General features: G+C 47.9%; 1 long non-coding RNA gene across 1 annotated transcript; it reads right to left on the reverse strand.

The window, feature by feature from the left end:
• Positions 1 to 288: 288 nt before the first annotated feature.
• Positions 289 to 8,253, reverse strand: LOC135330103 (uncharacterized). The gene is made up of 2 exons (XR_010391871.1): positions 7,366 to 8,253; positions 289 to 3,224 (listed from the first exon to the last, which is right to left on the reverse strand). It is a non-coding gene; the product is annotated as an uncharacterized LOC135330103 (long non-coding RNA).
• Between the last annotated feature and the right edge of the window lie 15,138 nt (positions 8,254 to 23,391).

Genomic DNA, 23,391 nt, shown 5'->3' on the forward strand with positions numbered 1-23,391 from the left:
TGCGTCTAATTAAAAGAAACATTTAAAAAGTGTAACCAAAAGGAATTCATTTCAAATGGAAAATTAATGCTGAAAAATAGCCCTGAGCTCTCTTGTCTTTGCTAATAGCTAAGCATTCTCAGAATAATTAAACTGTTTTGAAATGTTGATACCTTCCTCTGTTAGAAATGATAGCCATGGCTGTCGCGGCCCGAAAGGAGTCGTTCAGGACGACCTCCCTCCCCTTGGGGCCAAACGACCAAGTTCGTGATGCCCTTGGACTGAATTAAGGTGAAACGACACCAGCCAACCAGTTTTAAGATTTATTAACACAAAGATAAGGCATGTGGTCAAATAGGATAATTCAATGGTGAATACTGCAACTAGCTAGACAAAACAGATCTTACCAACATTCAACAAAAGAGAAGGGGAAAGAGAGAGAGAGAGAGAGAGAGAGAGAGAGAGAGAAAGATATCACCACCCGTGGATCCAGCGGCGTCCTGTTGGTCCTCTTCCTTTGGGAGTCTCGGCAGTGGGGGGGGCTCCCGTCTGGTGGTAGGTGGCTCCTCTTCACCCTGGGTGTAAGTTTTGGTGGTGCGCGTGCAGTAATTACAACTCGAGTTGGGTCCGACCCTAGGTTAGCTCAGAATGACACGCGTGCAGTGGTTACAGCTCGAGCTGGGTACCTCCAAAGAGGGACCCTGAACAAAGAGATCCCTGGGCAATTATAGCTTTTTCAAATTAAGTTTCCCACCCCCCCCACGTGGTAGTTCAGACCAATAGTAATTTTTGAGTCTGGGGTCTCCTGCTCCTTATTGGATCTCATCGTTGTTCCTAGGCAGGCTGTTTCTTTTCTCCCTTATCTTTTCTGTTGCAGTTTCTGCAGACAGGTGTGTCTTCCTTCCTATAGGTGTGTCTTCTTTCCTCGGGTCCCACCATCATCTCTCAAGGTCTTGACAAAGAGGTGGTAACTCCAGCAATTAGCACCGTTTCAGCAGTGCACAGGAATGCAAATTGCTGGTAACGCCCTTATCATTCCCGCCTGCAGCAGCTCTGGGCCCTTTCTCACTGTACTAGGGAGTGCGGCCTAAGGCTTCAGCAAATTTAGCCACTCATGCCAAGCAGGTTTTATAGAAGTTGTGCTAAAAACGGACAATAATTTACAGTCCAGATCCCAAAGTCTCTGCCCGATTGCGGTCTCGTTCAGTGCAGGCTCGGTGTGTTCCGGGTGGTCGCAGGGAGACCATCTCAGGGGTCGCAGCAGCCCAGTCCTGTTTCCGCCAGGGACAGATGGCTTGTTCGGGGTTATGGCCTGCCTGCACCCCATGCACCAAGAAATGTTTAAGGCAAAAAATTCATTCATCTGTCCGCCACACCACCCCGTGACTTAAACATTGATTGGTACGTCTCCTTCCTGAAGTCTTCATCCACAGTGGTGATATGAGATAGAGAGAGAGAGATATCAGAAAGAAGTATAGAAAGGGTAGAACAAGTCATGGGAAGAGTAAAAGGAACGATACAGGTTCAGGTAAAAGGTGCTTAACAGTGGTTACACAGAGGTGTTGCCCAATGCAAGCTCATGCTTTAACAATTTTAGCAACTTTTAACTTCACAGAACACACATCAAAATTGAGTTAACGAAGGTAAGTGATTGTTACAACAGGTATAACAGCTGGCAAATGCGGTATGGATGTCAATATGCAATTTCCTCCTTCAGGGTAAACTGGGAATGGGTTTAAATGATGGGTACTGTGGTTGGCTGTGGCCAATAGATGGCACAGATTTTCTTTATGCCGTCGGGTGAGGTGGTAGGAACAAATTGCATGTCGGATTAATTGAACAAAGCAAGGAATTGTACAAGGTAAAAACATTAAAGCGGCAACTGCACCTAACAAATACAATATTAACTGTTTCACCCACGGTGCCCCCAGTAACCAGGACCACAAATTGCCACTCCAGCCGTTCCAGGTTTGGACGGGGACATGGGCTATTTTTCTGATATCTTTGGTTAACTGGAGAACTACCTCCCCTACATCATCTATTTCTAAACAACAGTTGGAAATATTTAATTTCCCACACACCTCTCCCTCTTCAGCTAACAGATAGTCTAAAACCATGCGGTGCTGAAGGATTGCCGTGCGCATCTGTTGGGACTGCAGAGTTAAAAGATCTTTTGCATCAGCGGTTTTGTTGGTAATAATTTCTAGAGCCACTTTTAGGTTGTAAATTGGTTCTCTTGCCCCCGATATTAGTTCATTAGGATTCCAGGTTGCAGGCCCGTAATGTTGAACTATTCGTTCAGGAGGCCACTCATTATTTCCCCATTTTTGCGTCTCACCCAAATCTACCTTAATGGATCGCGTCTTACGGGCAACCCTTCTGTCTCCGAGGTTATCATATACTTTTATGCCTAACCAAGGTCCGCCTGTTTCTGGTAAAAGGAAAAACAAAGGTCTGATAATCCCTGTATAACAAATTCCCGACCACCCCGCGGGTAAAAATTTATATGCTGTGTGTCTGCAGATCCAATAATGCCCCTTCTTAGCTCCAATGCCCTGAGCAAATGGCCCGTTTATCCCTGGTGGGAATTGAAAGTAAGTTGTGTCTCTGTCGCCCAGAGGGCTGAAAAATGTGGTTGCCCCATCACCTATTTGGCCGGTATAATACCAAGCCCCAGAAGTGCCTTCCCATTTGCAGGTTTGCTTGTAAGGGGGATAATTGGGTCGTTGGGGAGTTAAAGTTTTGTTTTTGTTTGACCAGTATCCCTCAAGTCCCCGATGACACCCCGTTTCATTGAGCCACATCCATAGGTGGAGATTCCTGTTTTTGTCGAGCGGCTTATGAGTGAGTGTCCATCGACATTTACTTTCCCCCACTTCGATCCCTCCCTCCTGGGTACGAATTAAACAATATTGCTCCATGGCTGGAAACTGAATTGGCCAGGTCCCACTGTCGTCCCACATGTCGTCCACGGTTTCGCTGTAATTGCTTACGATCTGGTCTGGGGTGAGGGATGTGGATGTCCACGGCCAGCTTGATAACCCTAGCGGTCCTCCGCAAACCCAGCAGTGGCTTAAATTGAAAGTTTGGCTTACTGCTTTCACCAGCAACACGAACTCGTTGTTCTCGAAGAGATTAAATGAGTTGGGGGAAGGTAGAGGGAGTGGTCGTTCGTTGCCCTCGTGGATGCATCCTTGAATCAGGATGGTCCAGAGCAGTAGGTGCATCTTGGTCAGACCACCACCCTTGAAAACATAAATAAGAACAAACTCGCTCCTCAGATCAGAAGGAGGGAATAATCCATTTTGTGTGAATCTTGTGGGTTTTCCCACTAGCATCTTTTGCTCTCCAAGTATATTTATTATTCTATTAACCTCCCAGCAGTTTTGCTCCCAAAAAGGAAGCCATTCCGGGCAGCCTTTGAACACCATATATGAGTCCATGTAGATGTGTACAGGGGAGGTAGCCTGGCCTTTGCATTGGAATACGCTCCACACTGCAGCCAGCTCTCCCACCTGTGCACTGCCCTCTCCCTCTGTAATGATCTGCTCCTTAGTCCCCACTTGCAGCGCCACAGCCTGGTATCTCCAGGTTTTCCCTTTCTGCTTTGAGGAAGCATTTAGGATCTGATTGGAAAATGGGGGAGCTACTAGAATTACAGAGGGGAGTTGGGGGGTTTCTTTATTCAAGTCTGCCTCATCTTGTATATTTAAAACTTTAGCAGCTCCCTCTGTTACGGAGAAGACTTTGCAATAGTGCTGTATTTGTGTGTACCATTTTCGTACAGAGGCTCTCTGAGCCACCCCGTCAGGGGGCGGGGTCCCTGCCAGGACCGCTTTGGTCACCTTAAACGGACCTTGGAGAACTATGGGTTGCTTTCGAATAGTTCGTTCAGCCTCCCTTAGGGTGAGGCTGACTACAAACATCCCCTTCTCCCACGTAGTGTACTGTTTTTCAGCGTCATATAATGGTCTGGCAATAATTGAAAAATCAGGAATGTGCTTCCTCCAAAATACGAGCAGCCCTAGAGCATGTTGCAGGTCCTTTTTGGACTCCAGCATTTTAATTGAGTCTAATGAGGACAGGGTATCCGGGGGAATGCAGGTCATCCCCCCCCTCCACCAGATTCCCCAAAATTTTACTTCACTGGAGGGAGTTTGGATCTTTTCAGACGGAATTGTCAGCCCTGTCTGCTCTAGGTGAGCAATAATGTTGCACTGTGTTCTCTCAACGTCCTCTACCTGGCTCCCTCCCATGAGCACGCCATCTATGTATTGATAAATTTTGACTCCCACCTGTATGGGGACAGTTTCGAGCTCTTGTGCTACCGTAGGGGGATGCTTGTACCCCTGAGGTAGTTGAGTGAACTTGTATTGCTGTCTCTCCCACGTGAAGGCAAAATGCTCTTGGTCCTCAGGCTGCAAAGGGACCATAAAAAACATGTATTTGACATCGATTGTTGCCATCACGGGGTGGGACTTCTCCTGGATAGTCGCTATTAATTCAGCAATATTTGGCACAGCAGCCGTCAGTGGGCCTGTATTGTTATTCAGATGCCGATAATCAATTGTCAATCTCCACTTTCTGTTTGGTTTACAGACTGGCCACACAGGGGAGTTACAGGGTGAGTAAGTGGGAATAATTATCTCCTGTTCTCGTAATTCAGTTATTACAGGGGCAATTCCCTCCCTTGCTCCTAATGGCAGAGCATAGGGTTTGACATTGATTATTTTTGAAGGAGGAAGTGCGGGTGCTGACTGAAGCAGCCTCGTCGAGGCTACAGGGAGTCCAAATGTCCACTCTTTTCCTCCCAAGTCTACCCAGGTACGGCCTTTTAGTAGGTCAAGTCCCATAATATTTGTTGGCAAATCTCCTAGTATCATTGTGGTTTCAACTGGAGATTCATCACCTGGCAGCCAGCATTTAATTCGGGCTGTCGGTTGTGGTTTAGAATTACCAAAAACATCAGTGACCCAGATTGGTTTCTTATCGGCCACTATTCCATTGTTATCAGCAATATCCTTCCGAAGAGCTGATATCTGGGCCCCAGTGTCTACTAAGAAAGTAACTGGAGTTTTAAAGGGCCCTAGTGGGAAAGTTATCAACAAGTCTCCTCTGCTGTTTTCTGTGAGCCTCCTTAAGTGGACCCACTGGCTGTTCCCCGGCTCACTTAAAAGGGACAGCTTGGGGGGTTTTCCCGACTCCGGGCTTTTAAAATCAATCAGATCAATTTCCTGGGGTGCAGACGGGGTTACTACTCTAGGTTCTTGGGATAAGGGAGCAGGATCTTTGGGATTTGAGGAAGATGGGGTTCCCCTTATCCTGTCCCAACTTCTTACCAAACTTTCCAGGTTGGGAGTTGGCAACCTATCCATGACTTCTCTGGGAATTCCCTTTGAAATGCCTTCTGCCCACAATAATTGTCTCCTGCTACCCGACACCCGTACCGGTTTCCCAGGATGTGGGGGTCGCGGCGATTTATGTTGCCTCCCACCTTCCTCAACTCTTCTTATTTCTGCTTTATGCTTTGTTTCCCCCTGGCCAGTGAACCCCATACGCCTTCCGTAATTAATTAGTTCCTGTGCCACTTCCCCCCAAGTCATGTCAGGGGAGCCTCCCCTTCCCCTCGGTCGGAGAGCTCGTAATCGGTCTTGCAGCTGAACAGCATATAGCTTTAAAGCATCAGGAAGTCCCCTGATCAGAGGATGTAACCTCTCGGGGTCTGCCACACACTGCATGGGGGAGGGCTGCTGCGGAAGCAGCAAACGGTCATGCATCAATTGGAGGCAAGCAGTTTTCTGCACGCTTTCCAAAATGTGGCCCGCTGTGGGTGTTTTAATAGAAAAAGGGTCTCCTCTTTCCATTGGGTCTAATCCTCCTGCCCAGTAGGCTACCCTCTGGGTCAAGGACCATGGTTCCCTATTATCATTTGTGGTTAGGAAGACTCCGGGTCCCCAATATCCTCTAGCCTCATCTTCGCTCAGCAGAATGCGATCCCCCCCAGTGAGGGAGACTCTCCACACATACTCAGTTTCAGTTTCCCGGGAGCCCCGGGAGTATTTTTCCTGTATTTTAGCCAAGTCCTGAGGGGAATAGGGGATAATATGCGTGGTATGTTGTTGAATACCCCCTTGACCATTATCAATGGTTTCAGTTTTAATCAAGGGTCTCATTACTACGTTCCCATCTCCAGGATAAAAGAGGTTCCTGCTCTCTTCTAATTCTTTAATTGGATATATGGATTTTAGATCAGATGCCTGTTTTCCGTCTAGTTTTGCCAAATTCGAGAATCCCAGTTCACTATCATCACACCCCCGCCTGTTTTCTTCCAGTTCAGACCGCAGGATTCTCTCTCGGTCTAATGAGTCCGATAAGATTGTTTGAAGTCGCTGAGTATGGTTGCGCTCAGCAGCGAGTTGACTTTGCAAGTTTCTCACCTGTTCTTGCAAAGACTCAATTGTCTCTTTGTCTCGACTCCGCGAGTTTCTTATCTGTTCTTGCAAGGACTCAATTGTCTCTTTATCACCTTGCCTCTCCCTCTGGGCAGCAATTAGTGCCGCCCCTAAAACAGCACAAACTGTTGCTTTTCCTTTCCCGGTTTGTAGTTTTCGTTCCTTTGCCAAAAGAGTGATCCTATCTGCCACCGCCTTTGAGTCATGCCAATTGTTTTGGGCCCAAGCCATGCCAGGAAGAGAGGGCAGGGCTTTATAGCCCTTCAATTTTTCAAAGAGAGGATTATCCTCCATTGTCGGATCCTCAAATCGATCCCAACAACAACTATCACACAACACAAAAGGAGACTACTCCAAATTATTCAGCCTACTGTGGGTTCACGTACCCAGTGTGGATCTTTACAACAAGATCCTCTGTACTCCAAATTATTCAGCCTACTGTGGGTTCACGTACCCAGTGCGGATCTTTACAACAAGATCCTCTGTACTCCAAATTATTCAGCCTACTGTGGGTTCACGTACCCAGTGTGGATCTTTACAACAAGATCCTCTGTCCCCGCTCCTGGCAGGCACTTCCCAAGGAAGGGGCCACGCTAAGGGCCCTGGTCCCTTCTGGTAGGTTCAGTATCTCAAGGGCATCCTGCCGACTACGCCAATTATGTCGCGGCCCGAAAGGAGTCGTTCAGGACGACCTCCCTCCCCTTGGGGCCAAACGACCAAGTTCGTGATGCCCTTGGACTGAATTAAGGTGAAACGACACCAGCCAACCAGTTTTAAGATTTATTAACACAAAGATAAGGCATGTGGTCAAATAGGATAATTCAATGGTGAATACTGCAACTAGCTAGACAAAACAGATCTTACCAACATTCAACAAAAGAGAAGGGGAGAGAGAGAGAGAGAGAGAGAGAGAGAGAGAGAAAGATATCACCACCCGTGGATCCAGCGGCGTCCTGTTGGTCCTCTTCCTTTGGGAGTCTCGGCAGTGGGGGGGGCTCCCGTCTGGTGGTAGGTGGCTCCTCTTCACCCTGGGTGTAAGTTTTGGTGGTGCGCGTGCAGTAATTACAACTCGAGTTGGGTCCGACCCTAGGTTAGCTCAGAATGACACGCGTGCAGTGGTTACAGCTCGAGCTGGGTACCTCCAAAGAGGGACCCTGAACAAAGAGATCCCTGGGCAATTATAGCTTTTTCAAATTAAGTTTCCCACCCCCCCACGTGGTAGTTCAGACCAATAGTAATTTTTGAGTCTGGGGTCTCCTGCTCCTTATTGGATCTCATCGTTGTTCCTAGGCAGGCTGTTTCTTTTCTCCCTTATCTTTTCTGTTGCAGTTTCTGCAGACAGGTGTGTCTTCCTTCCTATAGGTGTGTCTTCTTTCCTCGGGTCCCACCATCATCTCTCAAGGTCTTGACAAAGAGGTGGTAACTCCAGCAATTAGCACCGTTTCAGCAGTGCACAGGAATGCAAATTGCTGGTAACGCCCTTATCATTCCCGCCTGCAGCAGCTCTGGGCCCTTTCTCACTGTACTAGGGAGTGCGGCCTAAGGCTTCAGCAAATTTAGCCACTCATGCCAAGCAGGTTTTATAGAAGTTGTGCTAAAAACGGACAATAATTTACAGTCCAGATCCCAAAGTCTCTGCCCGATTGCGGTCTCGTTCAGTGCAGGCTCGGTGTGTTCCGGGTGGTCGCAGGGAGACCATCTCAGGGGTCGCAGCAGCCCAGTCCTGTTTCCGCCAGGGACAGATGGCTTGTTCGGGGTTATGGCCTGCCTGCACCCCATGCACCAAGAAATGTTTAAGGCAAAAAATTCATTCATCTGTCCGCCACAATGGCCCAATGCATTAGCAATTCCTCAGTATGACTATAGCCTGTAATAGGTTACTGGGGCTTTGGGCAGGTGGTGGGATGTGAGGGGCAGCTGCCTGGTGAGGAAGGAGGGTTCCCATTCCCATGTGGTTTGGCCCTGACATGAAGCAGGTATTTGCAATTCTTTTTAAAGAAGCAGGACTGTCCAGCCAGAGCATCTAAGCTCTGCGTGGCAGGGTTTTGTGAGGCTAGATCAGATGTGGAGACTAATAAAATGTGTGGTAGGCAGGCTAACTAAACCACCACCTTCTACAGCATCTTATGCTTGCCTGCAGCCTTCTAACAGCCAGGCCAGAGAGCAGCTGTTTCCTGTGCTTTACCCTTGGCAAAGGTGCTGTCTTGTGACCTGCTCCAAATTCACTCTTACGTTGCCCATTTTCCGAGTTTTCTAGGTGGATGTGCTATGCGTGTCCTCTGTGCAGTGCGCACACACCATGCTTGGTGCTGGGACCCCTCAGGCCCAGGGTGGACGTGCAGATCAGCTCTACCATTTCTAGTGCACTGGTCTGCAGGTCGGTGCCATGATACTACTGGCACAGTGTGATACCTCCCTGTGGTGCTGCTCTATGACACCTCTTTCACAGAGAAGGGCCGCAATGATGTGTTGGCCATTCACCCAGGGTATCCCAGCCCAGTAGAGACCATCACTGCTCCACTAGCGCTCCCCAGAGTCTGAAAATTCCCAAGAAGGGACCAAAACCCTCCTTTCTCAGGACATAATTTTCAGCTGAAACCAGGTAGCGTGTTGGTGGGAGGAGGACAATATAGATATTTGGCTACCCAACTTTGCAGTTAGGGTAAAAACTGTCCTTCATGAAGTCCAAGAGCCTGCTTGTAGATGGGAGACACAGTGATGGTAGCTCTACCTCAGGGCGGAAACCATATGGCATCATGTTTGGATGATTAGTTCCTTTACCTTCCTTCTAAGAACCAGATTTCCTATTTTTCTCCTGTATTGGTGCTGTTGTACTGCTCCAACCAATGCCAATCGGCAGCTCAACCCCCCCCGAGCCAGCCTCTGGTCTGATAAAGTTTGCTTTAGCACAGAGGCACTAACCCAATTTGGCCACTTAGGAGACCGAAAAGTTGGGTCCCCCTTATAAAAGCAGAGGAATTTATTGAAAATAGCTCTCAGTTTAAAAGTGGAAAGACTTTGTTATAACAGTTGTTCATTATCTCTGCAACACCTCAGCTAAATGAAGTGTCAGGATATGTTTCCACGTGAAGCCTTCTTGATGGAGTATAGACCACCACGCTGCGACCCCGAGTCCTGGCTGGGTGCCGCTCCAGGGTTGGGCTGCTGGTGGCCCTGCCGGGGTGGCACAGACATGCGGGGCTTAAAATAGCCCCACGGTGTTTCGTTTGCATGAAAAAGAGCATGGCCGGGGGCTGCTGACCTTGGGGACCTGTGCTAGGTGGCCACTTGTGGCACTACCAAAACAGAGGTTATCCGTCCCAGGTGAGGAGTTGTTAAAAGAGCTATAGGGCACTGCGGGGTGTTTGGGGTCTCTCAAAAGCTGTTTGGGGGGATCTTTTTTTTTTTTTCTTTCCCCCTGGTCAGGAAATGCAGATTTCCCAGCTCTGAAACTTCCCACAGGATTTTTTTTTTTCCTTTAAAAGTGACTGGGGTGGGGGGATGTCTTAAAACTGTCCTTGTCTGGTTTCAGCATCTTTACATTAAAGGGCTTCATTCTCAGGCTGTGGCGACTTCCCCTTGGGACGTAAACACTGACAAAGTTAATTTCTTTTAAGCGTTAGAAGGACCCAATCAAAATACTTTGACCCGAGTGACTTTTTTTTTGGATGACCAGGACACAAGCGCTTTTGAGAATTCAACTTTGTGCTAGTTCAGGGAGAAAATCTATTCTCTTAAATTCTTGTGGGACGGGAATGTAGTTTCTCAGGCTGCTGTAAGTGGGAAGCTTGGGGAATCTTTGGGAGGTTTTGCTTATAATTGCCAACACCTATTGAATTTGCCTTTTTATTTTATTTAGTAAATACAATGGATAAGTGAGCGTATTCCACCCAAGAGCCAAGACTTGCTGCAAAACTTTCCCAGCAAGTTCTGTGACTCTACAATAATGCAGCATTTAGATAAGCATTTATAGTATTGACCCTACAAAACAACCTCCAAAAGTCTGCTGGCTCGTTTCCCATTCTACAACGTTGTGCTTTAAAGGGTTTCCTTGAGATGTTCCACTTCAGATCATAGTAAGTCAAAGTTTTGTCCCATTTTTTGAGGAGGGAGAAAGAGCAGAAGAGCCACATCTTAGAAAAGGATTTTGCCTTGCCTATTGCAACATGGTTTTCTTTTACAAGTCAGACTGAAAATGCCACAGTCCCTAAGAGAATAGGTAAAACAGCCCCAGTCTAAGCCGTGGCTCAGCAAATCTCCTGACCTGTACAGCTTGCTAAAAAATTGTCTGTTTTTCTGTATGATCCAGAACTTTCTTTTTTTTTAATTCCTGAGTGTTTCTAATTGAGCTAACATTATTAGAAGGCTTAAAAAAAACCCTCTTTCCCAAATTCCCTTTGCGTTTCAGTAGCTCTTTAATATGCAAGGCAGCAAGAGATGAACTGGGTCTAATTACGAGTCCCTGGAGTAGCCAGTCAGAAAATGAATTGATGCCTTTTTCCTTATGAACAATGCATGTACCACAAATTAGAGGCGCCATCACCAGAGATTTAATTACAAAATATCATTACTTTCACACATCATTTCAGATTTGGCCTGATCAAATCAAAGTTAGGGGGAGAAGGGAGGGGGGGCGGGTGAAGGGAAAAACTGCACCACTAGCAGGGTCATTCGTTCAGGGGTACTTGAATGCAGGAGGGAATTGGTGTTATTGAAGCTTCCCAAAAGGCAATTCTGCAGAGAAGCGGCGGCGGGGGGAAGAAATGTGTTTCTCTTTCCAGAGGTGGCTCCGGGCAGTCCAGCTGCAGGGAGGAGAGCAGGGCACGCACGCCGTGGCCTCCTGGGTGCTTTGCCGGGGCTGCTTTGGGAAAGAGCTGGGCACGTCCGCCTCCGTGGCAAACCTTGTCCTGGCTGGGGACGGCGGCAGGGGGGATTTCTGCTGGTTAGGAAAAAGCCTGAAGAAAAGAGCCTTTAGCCTGCTGTCGCCTGGCTTCAGCCGGGCTCCGCTGCCCCTGGCAGCAGAGGCTGCTGCGGTGTCTTGTAGGCTTTGCTTGCGGTTCGTATGCAGAAATAAGGGACTAATCCCATGACAAACCTGCCCAAAACACAGAAGCTGAAGCTAGTTATTTGTGTCAAAGTGCCTGATAAATTTTGTTGCAGGAAATGACTGCGAAGGAGGCCTGGCAGTGCACTTGCCCGCAGAGCGCAGCCTGCCACTGCGGTTTAGAGGTTGTGGTGGCTACCAGGAAAGGGTCTGCCAGGAGGGTTTGGCTTATTTTCCTTCCCTGATCTCTATCAACCCCCGAGGAATATAGGAGTGAGCAGCTCACTACCTTATTTCTAATAACACATTCTAATTATTTCTGATAATATATATTAATTTCTAATAAGACCCTAGGGGTCTACTCCATGTGTAGAAGTCCCTCTAGCTCACAGGGCTGTTTCAGGGTCCTGCTTTTCAAACAGCAGCTTGGAGAAAGTCTGGTCAAATGTCATAGGCAGTAGCTGCTCTGTAAGTAAACCCTGAAAGCCTCTTTCAGGTTGAGCATCCAAAGCCTCCCAGAAAGGGTTAACACAGATTGCAACTTTGAGTGTGACCCTCAGTTATGGGAAGGTTGCTGGGCTTGACGGTCCCATGCCAGAATGGAGAATCTAGTGAAAATTCAGAAGTTGGATGATTCCAGCGGTGCTTACCCACCATAGCTGCAATGGAAACATCAGAAATGTCACAGTAAAATAGAAAGCGGCAGTCCTGTAGTCTCTAACGTGTCCCTGTAGAAAGCCTGTTTGCTTCTGTGATGGAACAATGCTGTGACACCAGAAACTCTAATTTTTCACTGTGGGAGAGAAGTGAGGTTATATTACTTGCAGAGTGACACCTGTCTGGTGCTGATTTAAAAGGCTGGCTGTTGAATAGGGTCATTCCTGCTGAGCTGATGCCATAAAGCCAGTCAGCAGCAACTTTGGGGGCTTGGAATGGGAGGCCAGAGCGGCTGCACAGCCCTCAGATTGATTTACAGCCCCCGCATCCAGCCTAGGCCATGGGCTGTGATTATTTCTCAGCCGGACGCACAAGCCAATCGTTTCAAGAAGCTAAAACACTCTTCAAAATTTATGAGGAAAATGACGGCTTGTTGAATACATGATGTAGCGAGATGTAGTTTTACATTAACTTAAGAGGCATTTATGGGGCAATATTCATCTTCTCTGTATTATGGCAAGTATAATACGAGAGGATGCTATGTCATGGGGATATGAGACCTGACAGATACGATGCACACAGAGGGAGACCACGATGAAACAGAAAAAGGCAGGAAGAGCCAGAGCTGCAGGCTGCATGCGGATGGGGCAGGAGGACAGGTTAGTGTGAGGTTGGGAGCTGCAGGCCGCATCCTCCACTGACAGAGAGGCAAGTTTCCCATTACTTCCATATAGATACCTGCTGGCTGAGGATGTGATCTACAGCCCACTCTGAAGGTCCACTTGTGTGACTCAAGGTCAGGCCATGTTCATCATGCGAACACTGCAAAGAGCTGCTCAGCTTCGTTTCTCTGTGGCTTGGTGGATACGTCATTAAGGGTACATAATGCACCTGCTAATTCCAGCAGATCATTGTACAGGCTGCCGCGAGGCCTTGGAGCACTGGGGATGAACTGTAAATTTGTGGGCATGTAAAAAAAGCAGGTGATTACTCCTAATAATAATCTTCCTAATGATTGGACTTCACCATGGAAATATGTAGGTAGACTGATAGTTTTGGGTGGTATCACAGACTCACTTAGGATCATGGCAGAAAGGCACATGTTGCTACTCACTAAACATAGCTGGGTACTCATAGACTTCACTCTAGCTGGCAAACCAAGCAGCTACTTTTCTTTCCCAGCTCTGTCAGTCACACATCTGACTCCTTTGAACATGTATCACAGGCCAAACTCTCCTCCTGCTCCAAACCAAGCCTCCGCATTTTATACTTGCAAAATTGTAGCTGAAAGCAATTCCAAAGCAATTTTGTCCCCTGCATTTAGCTGCAGGCAAAATCTTGCACTGGGAACAGTTTGAGTTGGTAACTGAGATCAAATTGCTATCTAATTGCAGCTGTGAATTAAAGTAGCAGCCTCTGTGTAAACCCTGACCCCGTGGTGTATCGCACCAGGCATCGGGGACCTGCTGGGACTGCCTCCCCATTCCCACGCATGGCGTGGTAACACAGGCCACCTGGACATCAGCACCAGGCGCAGTAGGTCATTGGCGTGGCCAAACAGTGTAATAAGTGATTGAAGGGAAAACCCCAAGGGGCAAGGCTGCTGTAGCTGTCTGCTCGTGACCCCTGGCAGCCTCGTGCCCTGCTGCAGAGCTGGAGTTGGTGGCCATGAAGCAGAGTGCCTGAAGGGCACCTTCAGGACAACTGCCACAGAGGGCAAGCTGGCCCTGGCATCTTGTTCTCCATAGAAATTGTTCCCTGAGCGCTGTGAAGGTTGGTTGCTTTTAGTTCTGTTTCTTTTCCCATGGTACCATGAGGATGCCCTGCCTTAAGGAAAGTGCAGTACTGGCTGGTCACCAGGAGACCAAAGAGCTTTTTGTGCAATGCCAAGGGTCTGTCTGCATCTCTCTGCTTCCTTCCACTCAGAGAACTGTGGTGCTTCCCCATCCTCTGTCTGACTGCTATATTTCTGGTGAGGAAGGTATGTTGCTCCCTATAGCTGTTTTCTCATCCTATATCAGATAAAACAGGGCAAACAAGTCGTAAACTTCATGTGAGTCAACTGGGGTGAATACCTGCGCAGACTATTGGGCCTGCCTAGATCTGTTGACGTGCGTTGCTGCTCCCCAGCCTCTGCTTTTGCAAGGATTTTAACCAACACTGACCATAGCTCTGACTGAGTTGGGAGTTTTTAGTGAAAATAAAACTGAAAGGTTTTAGAGTGGCTATGCTATCCCATCCTGAGAGCAGGTGGGACTGGGGCACCAGTAATGAAGAACAATGCCGGGTTGGTTGGAGAATGCTGAAAAGCACGTGGAGCTATAGCAATCAGACACAGGGAGACAGGCTGAGACTAGAAAGGAACCCTAGAGTTTTCAGGGTGTAGGTAAGGTTGCAGAAGCCATGCTGAAGAGGCCAGAAAGCAGAATGACGTATAACACCCATTACATCGAAGAGAAATTAAAAGGATTGATTGATATCAATTATCAGGTACAATTTGTTGCTGCACAATTGACACGTTAATCACCTCCCTGCTGCATTTCGGCATGGCAAGATTTTTGACCAATTTGAAAGGTTTACAGCAACAATACGATGCTGATTTATCTCTCCTTAATAAAAAAGTGATCAACTGAAACCTGCATCCATCATTCTGTTTATCACTCATGGTGATTTATTAACTAATTATACTTACAGTGGGTCTTTTTCTATAAGTATGGATAATAGAGTGATGCAGTGTCAGTGCAAGTCATAAATAATGCCACCGTACATTATGTTTAATACTTACTCCTAGGACCAGCCCATAACAAGATGCCTTGATTAAGGTAAGCAGATGGCTTCGTTTGTCAGGAACAGTCCTGAAATTGCACATTGAGGAAACTAGTCCATTTCTCATGTTTCCAGCACTGGACATTGCACGAATGTCTTAGCTATGTAATTCAGATCAGGTAAAATGCTCCCAGGTTGGCCATTTTTCATAGGCATTTGCAAACCTTCACCAGAACTTGTTACACCCCATGACTGGATAGCAGCATTGCATTTCAGAATCAAGCCTGTGATCCACAGAGCAAGAGTAAGACACAAATACAACAAAAAGGAAATTCACTGTGGATTTTAAAACAGATGTGGAGTTGATAAAATCAGAACTTTTCTAGCCCTCATAAAAGGAAAAGGGGATTTTTTTGAGAGGGGGTTAAGTGGCAACTACTAAGCCCCTAGATCTTTGAGCTTTCAGTTTCATCCATCAAAAATACCTTTTATAACATCTGTAGGTACAGTAATTGGCTAATACAGACTCCTAGGATTTCCCTCTTCATGAAGAGATATGGTCAGTTCCCTTGCCTCATGTGAGAGGACAATGATGTGACTCTATTAAAGAATTATACCTATAATCATGTAATCTCAAGGAGAAAGGAACTTCTCAAATGACACATCGGGCAGCTCTGTACTGTCTTTCCAGACTGCACAGTTGAGAGGAGGTATGTTCCTCTTCTCCTCAAGAGGAAAGATGTTACAAATGTCACCAAGGTGATGGCGCTACCTGAAACGCTTGGGAGTGAATGGATGGGGTGTGTATTTTTGGGGTCTTTCCCTTAAAAAAAAAAAAAAAAAAATCCTGTGCAGCCTGTTAGCATTCATACTTGTGTCACAGAACAGCATGAGCCACTAAGTGTTAAGGGCTGCTCAGCATTAACGTTATTTCCCTCTTCCTAAATTGGTCTGAAAGTACTTTTTAAGCACTGATTTCAAAGACTCCTCCTTCTCCCCCTCATCTCCAGTATGCCTGAGAGACTTGGCTTAGACCAGCCCAGGGCTCTTGGCACATCCCAACCCACTCTCCTTGTGGTTTTGCTGGAAGAGCATACACAGAAAGAGCAGGAGGGTGTCTGTGTGCGCAGCTCCAAGGCTGTCCAAAGGGCAGTGGCCAAGCCTTGTGCAACCTTAGAGGCTCCATGTGGACCAGAACCACGGAGTCAGCAGCTCAAGTTCAGATGAAGGCTACGTGCTTGAGCCTGTCTTCTGCCTGAGCCCCTTCACTCAGGGGATGCTGCTCCCAGCATGGATGTGCCTGAGTTTCCCCCAGCAAGATCCTCTCAGCCTTATTTCTGATAGTTTCTTTAATTTGCCATCTGCTTTTTGAGCGTCTCCATAAGACACTCGTGCTATACAACAAGCTTCTTTTTTCTCTACTCATGAGCTACTTTTTTAATTCTCATTTTAATGAAAGATGAGCTTTCTGGTCCATTCATGGAACTAGGAATTGGAGGATTAGTAAAAGCAAGCAAAAGACTCAAGATAAAATCCCGAGAGCTGACCTTGCTGGGCTTGGAGTCAGGGCATGAAAGTGAATGTCCTAGAGAAAGATGCCAAGTCCTGGACTCCTAAAGATGAGAGCCAAAACACTCTAGAGATGATGCTCACTGGAGCTCACCAAGAATTTGGTAAGACTGGATCAAAAGTCAGAGAAGGCTGAGTTCACTCAGCATTTGTTGAATGTAGTGGGGCTCTGGTCGCTTGTGCTTTCATAGCCAGTTGTTTCCTGAGCAGAAAGCATGAGGACACTGAAGAGGACACACAGGCCAAGCTGGGGGTGGCTCTGGTCGCGGGGGAGTCCTCTCCGCCTAGAGGTTGTCACTGCGTGGTCGTGTGTGCACCTGGCACGAGCGCAGTGGATGAGAAGTCACACCAGGCAATGGCTCTCGTGCTTGCTGGGAAGGCTGGGGCAATGGCTGCTTTGGCTGAGTCAGGGTGAAACCTGCCTGCTCGTTTTTTGGCTCTTTGCTGTGTCACTCCTTTTATTAACGTTACAGCAGACTTTCTCCAATCCACCTAGTATTCCCTAGCTCCTTTAAGGGTTAGGAGAAAACTTGGTGCATGAGATTTTTTTCTCCCTTTTCTGTGGCGACATTTTTATGTCCAGCTAAGGACTATCCAGGTTGTCCAATCCAGCTGTGTTACCAAATCAGTGGAGTGACTTTACGTGGCTGTCAGTCACTAACACCAAGGAGCTGCAATACTCCTCCCTTTTCTACCAACTGTCTCTTGCTATGGCAAATTCCCAGTGATCCAGAGAAAGCTGAAGAAACAAACTTTAAGAAATGAGTTATGCATCTAGGAGAGAAGAATTTCCTTTATCCAGCAGTGACTAACAGAAACATAAGCACGTACAAAAAGCAGTGATGGAGTTTATTTACAAACCTCCTTAGAGATACCTTGGAGGCTCCATCAGGAACTGGAGGACTTGTATTCCCACCTTAACAGCTCTAGGAACTCCTCCGTCCTGCCCTGTGTCCCCTTCTAAATGTACATTTTAAAACAGTGCAGGCTCCTCAGGGCTCGAGGTATCCTGCTATCCAGAAAGGCAGCTCTAAAATCACCTTCCTTCAGTGGTTAGAAATGTCTGGCTCTCTGTCCAAATCTGTTCACGATCAAGTTTCTAACCTTTTGAGCTTAAACCAAAATCACCTTCTGACTTACAGAATTTCTCTTTGATGTTTGCCCACAAATGCATTTAGAGTCCATTTTTTTTCACTTTAACTCTTCTTTTAATAGAAATGCAATCTGTCTTAGAACAATGTTGCATTCCGCTAAAGAAGATTTCTCGTTCTTATCTATCACTGGACGAGACCTACAGAGAATACCCTGGAACTGGACCCCCTCATCTTTCAGTTTTACAGAGGTGTAGATCATACATGACTCTTCCTTTGTAGTATTGATTGATCTCTGTAATTAAGAACCTCATGCAGAAGCAGCATAAATTGGCAGTTATCCCATCACCCTGGGACTCTATTCCCAGACCTGCAGTTGACTTGCCCAGTGGACTTGTCCAAGCCACCCATTGCTCTCCCTACTCTGAAAACATTAGATGTAGCACATATGCTCTTTGGGACAGGGTCTCTTATTCTGTATTTGGACAATGCCTGCCAGATCCCAAACTGAGCCTGTCTTTGTTCAAGTTATACTCTCTTTTCACCCCAATAAAACCCATCTACTTTGTAAACACCACTTCCTTACCCACTGAAATACAGCCACTTCTGGTGTAAAACGGCAACAGCTGAGCAACACACAGCAAAACCAAGTTGCAATGTATTACTGGAGGCCAAACAGTAGCACCATACCCAATTACCAGGGCAGCAGGGAAGAGAGGATAAAGGTGGACAGAGCATGATTAGTGCATTACCAGCAGGTTTTCTGACCAAGAGTGGCCCTCAAAACAGCAGCAAATATTTGTTAAATTATTACATAGTAATTGTTTAAAAGCAATGCAACAATATAAAAAATCCCAGTTTGAAAATGTTCTAGCATGGCTTCTCAGCCCAGACACTGCTGGGTGGGTAGCAGTGAAGCTGTAAAGACACTGCAAAAATTACCCAGCCCCTCCCAGGGGAAGAAGCAGTGACAGATCCATAATTTATAGGGGGCAGTTGGTGCTCAGTAATTAGGGCATAATTTACACTGAACGGGTTTGGTGGCAGAAGGAGAGAGGCAATTTTGTTTTTTTCTCTTGCTCCTTCCCTAAGCATCTTCCCCCGAGCTCAGAGGGGAGAGGACACTGCTCTGGGCAGACCTGGTGTGATCCAGCATGGCTGCTCTTACTACAGTCCTGTCCCATCTCCCCTGTGTCACTGGTGCCCTCAAGGGGATGAGCCCATAAGCAGGTTTTTTGTTCTGTAGGTTTTTTTACAGGTCATCTTTTTCTGCTGTGATACTTGGTATCTCTCTTCCCCTTTCGATTATTAATCCACATCCTCTTTCCTATGCCGCAGGCTTGGAGCATCCAGACATGCCCTTATCACACCTTATCCCGTGCATCGTAACAACACATCTCAGGGGCTTGAGCACATGTCCATGCCCTGCTAGGTGCTTGGCACCTTGTACCCACCACCTTCTTCAAGACCTGAAGACTGGGGCAGCAGTAAGGATAGTGCAACACTTGTTCTGCCTTTTAGCCACAGAGCTGCCATGCAAATAGGCTGCTGCTAGCCGGCCCTTGAAAGGGTCATGGACAGCCCTTGCTCCCGGGCTTGCAGGGCTCAGCACAACCATCTTTGCCTGCCTTCCATCCAGCCGAAACCCTAATGTAATGGCACATGAGTTAAAGAAATCCAGAGGGTTTCAGAGCAGATACGTCCCTGATGTGTATGGGGAGGGGCAGAAGGGAGTACAGCCGTGTAAATCTGTGCCTCCCAGTAAATCTGTGCCCAAGCTGCCAAAGTGAGGGAGAACAGAAAGCTATTATTTGTGCAGCACCTTATACACATCACATCCTTAAATTTAAGCCTAAACTATGTCTTTGGAGTTGATATATAAACCAGATTAACAGGACCTGCAGACCTGGAATGAAGAGGAGATTATGCTCAGGACCTCACCAATTACCTCTTCTCTCCTTATAAGCTCTGTCTTGCTGACACTGGCTGAAGCCTTCACGTCCTGCCCCATCCTGCTGAGTAGTGTTGCTGCAACTTGTTAGACCGTTCTACCCTGCCCCAGTCCAAGCAAGGCTGCATGCGGTACGCAGTTGTGGCGCCAGCAGCACACAACAGTGCATCCGTCACTAACTGATGGCACCAGACCAAGAGGATTGTTCCCTCCGTTAGGCCACCTTGACCCCGCCAGGGCAGCAACAGCAAAGAAGTTAAATTTGATTTCCTCGTAGGGAAGAGGCTTGCTAGGATGGCAGAAAAAAATTACTTAGGTTCATCTTTCTCCCATTTTAGAAAAATTAATTTTTGAGAAACCTCCACAGTTTCACTATTTCTGGTCCCTAAATCATGCAGCCTGACAGCCTGTCGAGGGCTATTTATTGGCTTGCTTGCAGGGAGCCATCTTCTAAGAGCCAGGGCTCGATTTGCAGACCAAGAGTGCCATCTTCTGGAAGTCTGCAGTGATATTTGTCCCCCTCCTTCCCCCGCACCCTGGTCTCTGTTACCATTTGTATGGTTATGGCATAAATCTCCATTCCCAAGGGAAGAGTTTCATTCCAGTAAACTTCATCCTTGGGCTTTCCATCGCTACATGACAGATCGTTTGACACCCATTTAGGTGAGCACTACAGTCCTCACCATCCCGTGGGGAAACAGATAATTTGGCCTGTCTGCACAAAAGGAGGTCTGAGATGTTATGTAACCTTCAAAATACCCCATCAGGCCCAGGATCGGGAGATTAAGTCAGGCTCCAGGTTGGCTCTCATTTTGGAGCCCTTTTCTCTTATTGAGAAGACAATGGAAACCTTTCTCCTCTTTTCTCTGTTAATTTACTTTTTAAAAAAAGATTTACCCAAAGATTTAACTCCGAAACTGTGTGCTTTACAAAAACCCCAGAGTATCACAAACTTCTAGCCAAATCCCAAAGCCTGGCAGCCCTGGAATAACTGTTCGCACAAGGAAATGCCTGAGCGTTGCAGAGCTGGGTACAAGGCCGTGAGTCTGCAGATGAAGGTGGCCAGGGAGTTCAAGGAAAAGAGATGGAGTCAATAACCTGGGGATAGTGCCCCTCTTGCAGAGGGTTTACAACAGCTTTGGTTTCTTTTGTGTACAAGTCATCATAGGCTTTCATCAAGGTTCAATTTATGCAGGGAAGGAAGCAGGCTGACCCCAGCTCTGCCAGAGCTGCAGTGGCACGGAGGACACTAGCAGGCTGGCCCAGGAGTAACTGTAGTAATGAGAAGCCAAAGGCTTGGTCTTTTCAGCCAATGTGAATTAGTTTGAATATTTTACAGAGATTCCTGTGGCTTAAGGTGGTGACAGGCAGTTCCCCAGCTATGGATCTGCCGGGTGCCCGGCATTGCTGAGCCCGAGCGGGAAGAGCGGATGGGTGCAGCGCTGGGCTGTCTGAAAATGTTGCCCCTCACTATTGCAGCCCGTAGAGCAGCGTGCAGTGCAGTCCGCAAAGCAGCAGGCAGTCTGTCCAGCTGTGTGCAGTCTGTCCAGCTGTGTGCAGGTAGTACTGCCATGTGCAGTCTGGTCTGTAGAGAAGTGTGCAGTCCGTACAGCTGTGTGCGGTCTGTTCAGCTGTGTGCAGCCCAATCAACACCCCAGAGTGTGGTACCCACAGCACTGTGTAGTCCACACAGCCGCGTGCAGGATGTATAGCAGTGTGCAGTGCGTGCAGCTGTGTGCAGTCCGTACGGCAGCGTGCAGTGCGTACAGCAGCACGCGGGCCAGTCTGTACAGCGCTGTGCAGTCTGTATGGCAGTGTGCGGTAGGTGCAGCTGTGTGCAGGCCAGTCTGCACAGCAGCTTGTGGTCCATACAGCGGTGTGCAGTACACATGGCAGTGTGTAGTCCCTATAGGAGCATGCAGTATGTACATCAGGGTGCAGTCGAGTCTATACAGCCACGTGCAGTCTGTATGGCAGTGTGCAGCAGTAGACCCGTGCGTAGCCCATATAGCAGTGCGCAGTCCAGTCCGCACAGCAGCCTGCACTACGTACGGCAGTGCGCAGTCGGTACGGCACTGGGCAGTGTGCAGTGCAGCCTGCACAGCAGCGTTCGGTCGGTACGGCACCGTGCCACAAGATGGTGCTCCTAGCTCTCGCTCCTCCGGGTCCTCCCTGGAGGCTGCCAGGGCTTTCTCCCTCTGTTCAAGGATTTCACAGAACCACACGGTCACAGAAGGGTTGAGGTTGGAAGGGACCTTTAAAGATGGTCTAGTCCAACCCCCCGGCTCCAGCAAGGTCACCCCTAGCAGGTTGCCCTGGTCAGATGGCTTCCAAACATCTCCAAGGATGGAGCCTCCACAGCCTCTCTGGGCAACTTGTTCCAGTGCTCAGTCACTCCAACAGTAAAAAAAATTTTTCCTTATTTCCCCCAGGTCCCCCACTGGGAGGCGGAACGACTCAGGCAGAGAGGGTTTAGGAGACGGCAAAGCCTTGCTCTGCTTCTCTTGTCCGTACTGCAGGTCTGCACGTTCGTTTCTCCCTGTTGACTGTTCTCACCACCAGGGCCAAGGAGGTGCAAATCCTGCCGTGCGGCGATGCCCACGCAGCAAGGGAGCACACAGGTCCACAGGGGCGGTACTGCCTAAGCGCGGGCCCTCGCTGCTGCCCTCCGCGTGCTGGCGGGCGGTGCGGTGCAGCTCAGCTACAGCCTTCCCTCCCGCACGGCCTGCACGTGGGCTGCCCTGCTCCCCGCCGCCGCCTCGGACCGCTGAATATAGCCTTCGCGTGTGGACGCATCAGGTGCCAATATCGCAGGAAGAGGACAGGAGGCTGAATGGTGCGCGGTGGGGATGGAGAATGGTGGGACCCCACAGCACGTGTGTCCCGACGGCAGGAGGGCTGAGCAGTGTCCGCACCCCAGGGCCGAGGGAGAACGTGGGAAGGCTTCACCCAGGGTTTTTTCCGGGTGGAAAGTTAGGGAGATTCCCTTCCCAGGGAGTCAGCGAGAAGTCCTGAGCTCTGGTAACCAAAAGGGGCTGGAGGCAGAAAACACAAGCTCATTTCAGCTGGTTGGTCTCCTGAGCAGCTGGTTTAAGCCACCTTTGAAACACCAAGTGTGCCTGGTGTAAACCGAACCGGAGCAGCTCTGCTAGCCGCAAGCGGCCTACCAGGGGAAAGGGGTGTTTCAGACTACACTGTTATATTTTTGACAGATATATGTAGTGATGGGGACGGATAGGGCTAAAGGGGATGGAGCTTGGGGATGTAGTTAACACTTGAACAAGAGCAGGGATGACTTGAGCTGATTGTTCATACCTAAGGCAATGATTTTCAAAGCATACAGCAAGTCTTAGGTGTTCAAAGCCCCTTGCAGGAGAAGATTTGAATACCCGGTTTCGTTAAACTCCACTGCAAGTATCTTCTTATGTGATGAAAATTCCCCATTTTAAAAGCTAAATCTCACAACTGTAACCTTAAATGATGATTTCCAGGAGGGAGAGGGACCAGAGAATTGCAGGAAAATATCTTGCTAAATGCAGCTGCATTCTTGCAGACTTTTGATCCAAACAACAGCCAAACCTAAGATGCGTTTGTAGTGAAAGCAGAGTCCTCATGAAGGAAAAGGGAATGACATCTGCCAAATTTGGTCCCCTTGTGGTCCAAGTCCATTTAGCCAAACTCTGCCTGGAAACCAGCAACATCGTCTGTGATACGATGGCTCAAGCAACGTCTGCAAGTGAGTTAAGCTAAAACTTTGTGCGGTTTTCAGAAGAGCGATTGCCGCCAACAGCACCATAGGCAAGATCTCAGAACAAAGACCTTTTCTCATGAGTTAGCAAAAGCAATGCTAGCTATTCACGATTGATGCCCCCCTCATAAAAT

The sequence above is a fragment of the Dromaius novaehollandiae genome, chromosome 16 (assembly GCF_036370855.1).
Source record: "Dromaius novaehollandiae isolate bDroNov1 chromosome 16, bDroNov1.hap1, whole genome shotgun sequence".
In the NCBI taxonomy this organism is placed as follows: domain Eukaryota; kingdom Metazoa; phylum Chordata; class Aves; order Casuariiformes; family Dromaiidae; genus Dromaius; species Dromaius novaehollandiae.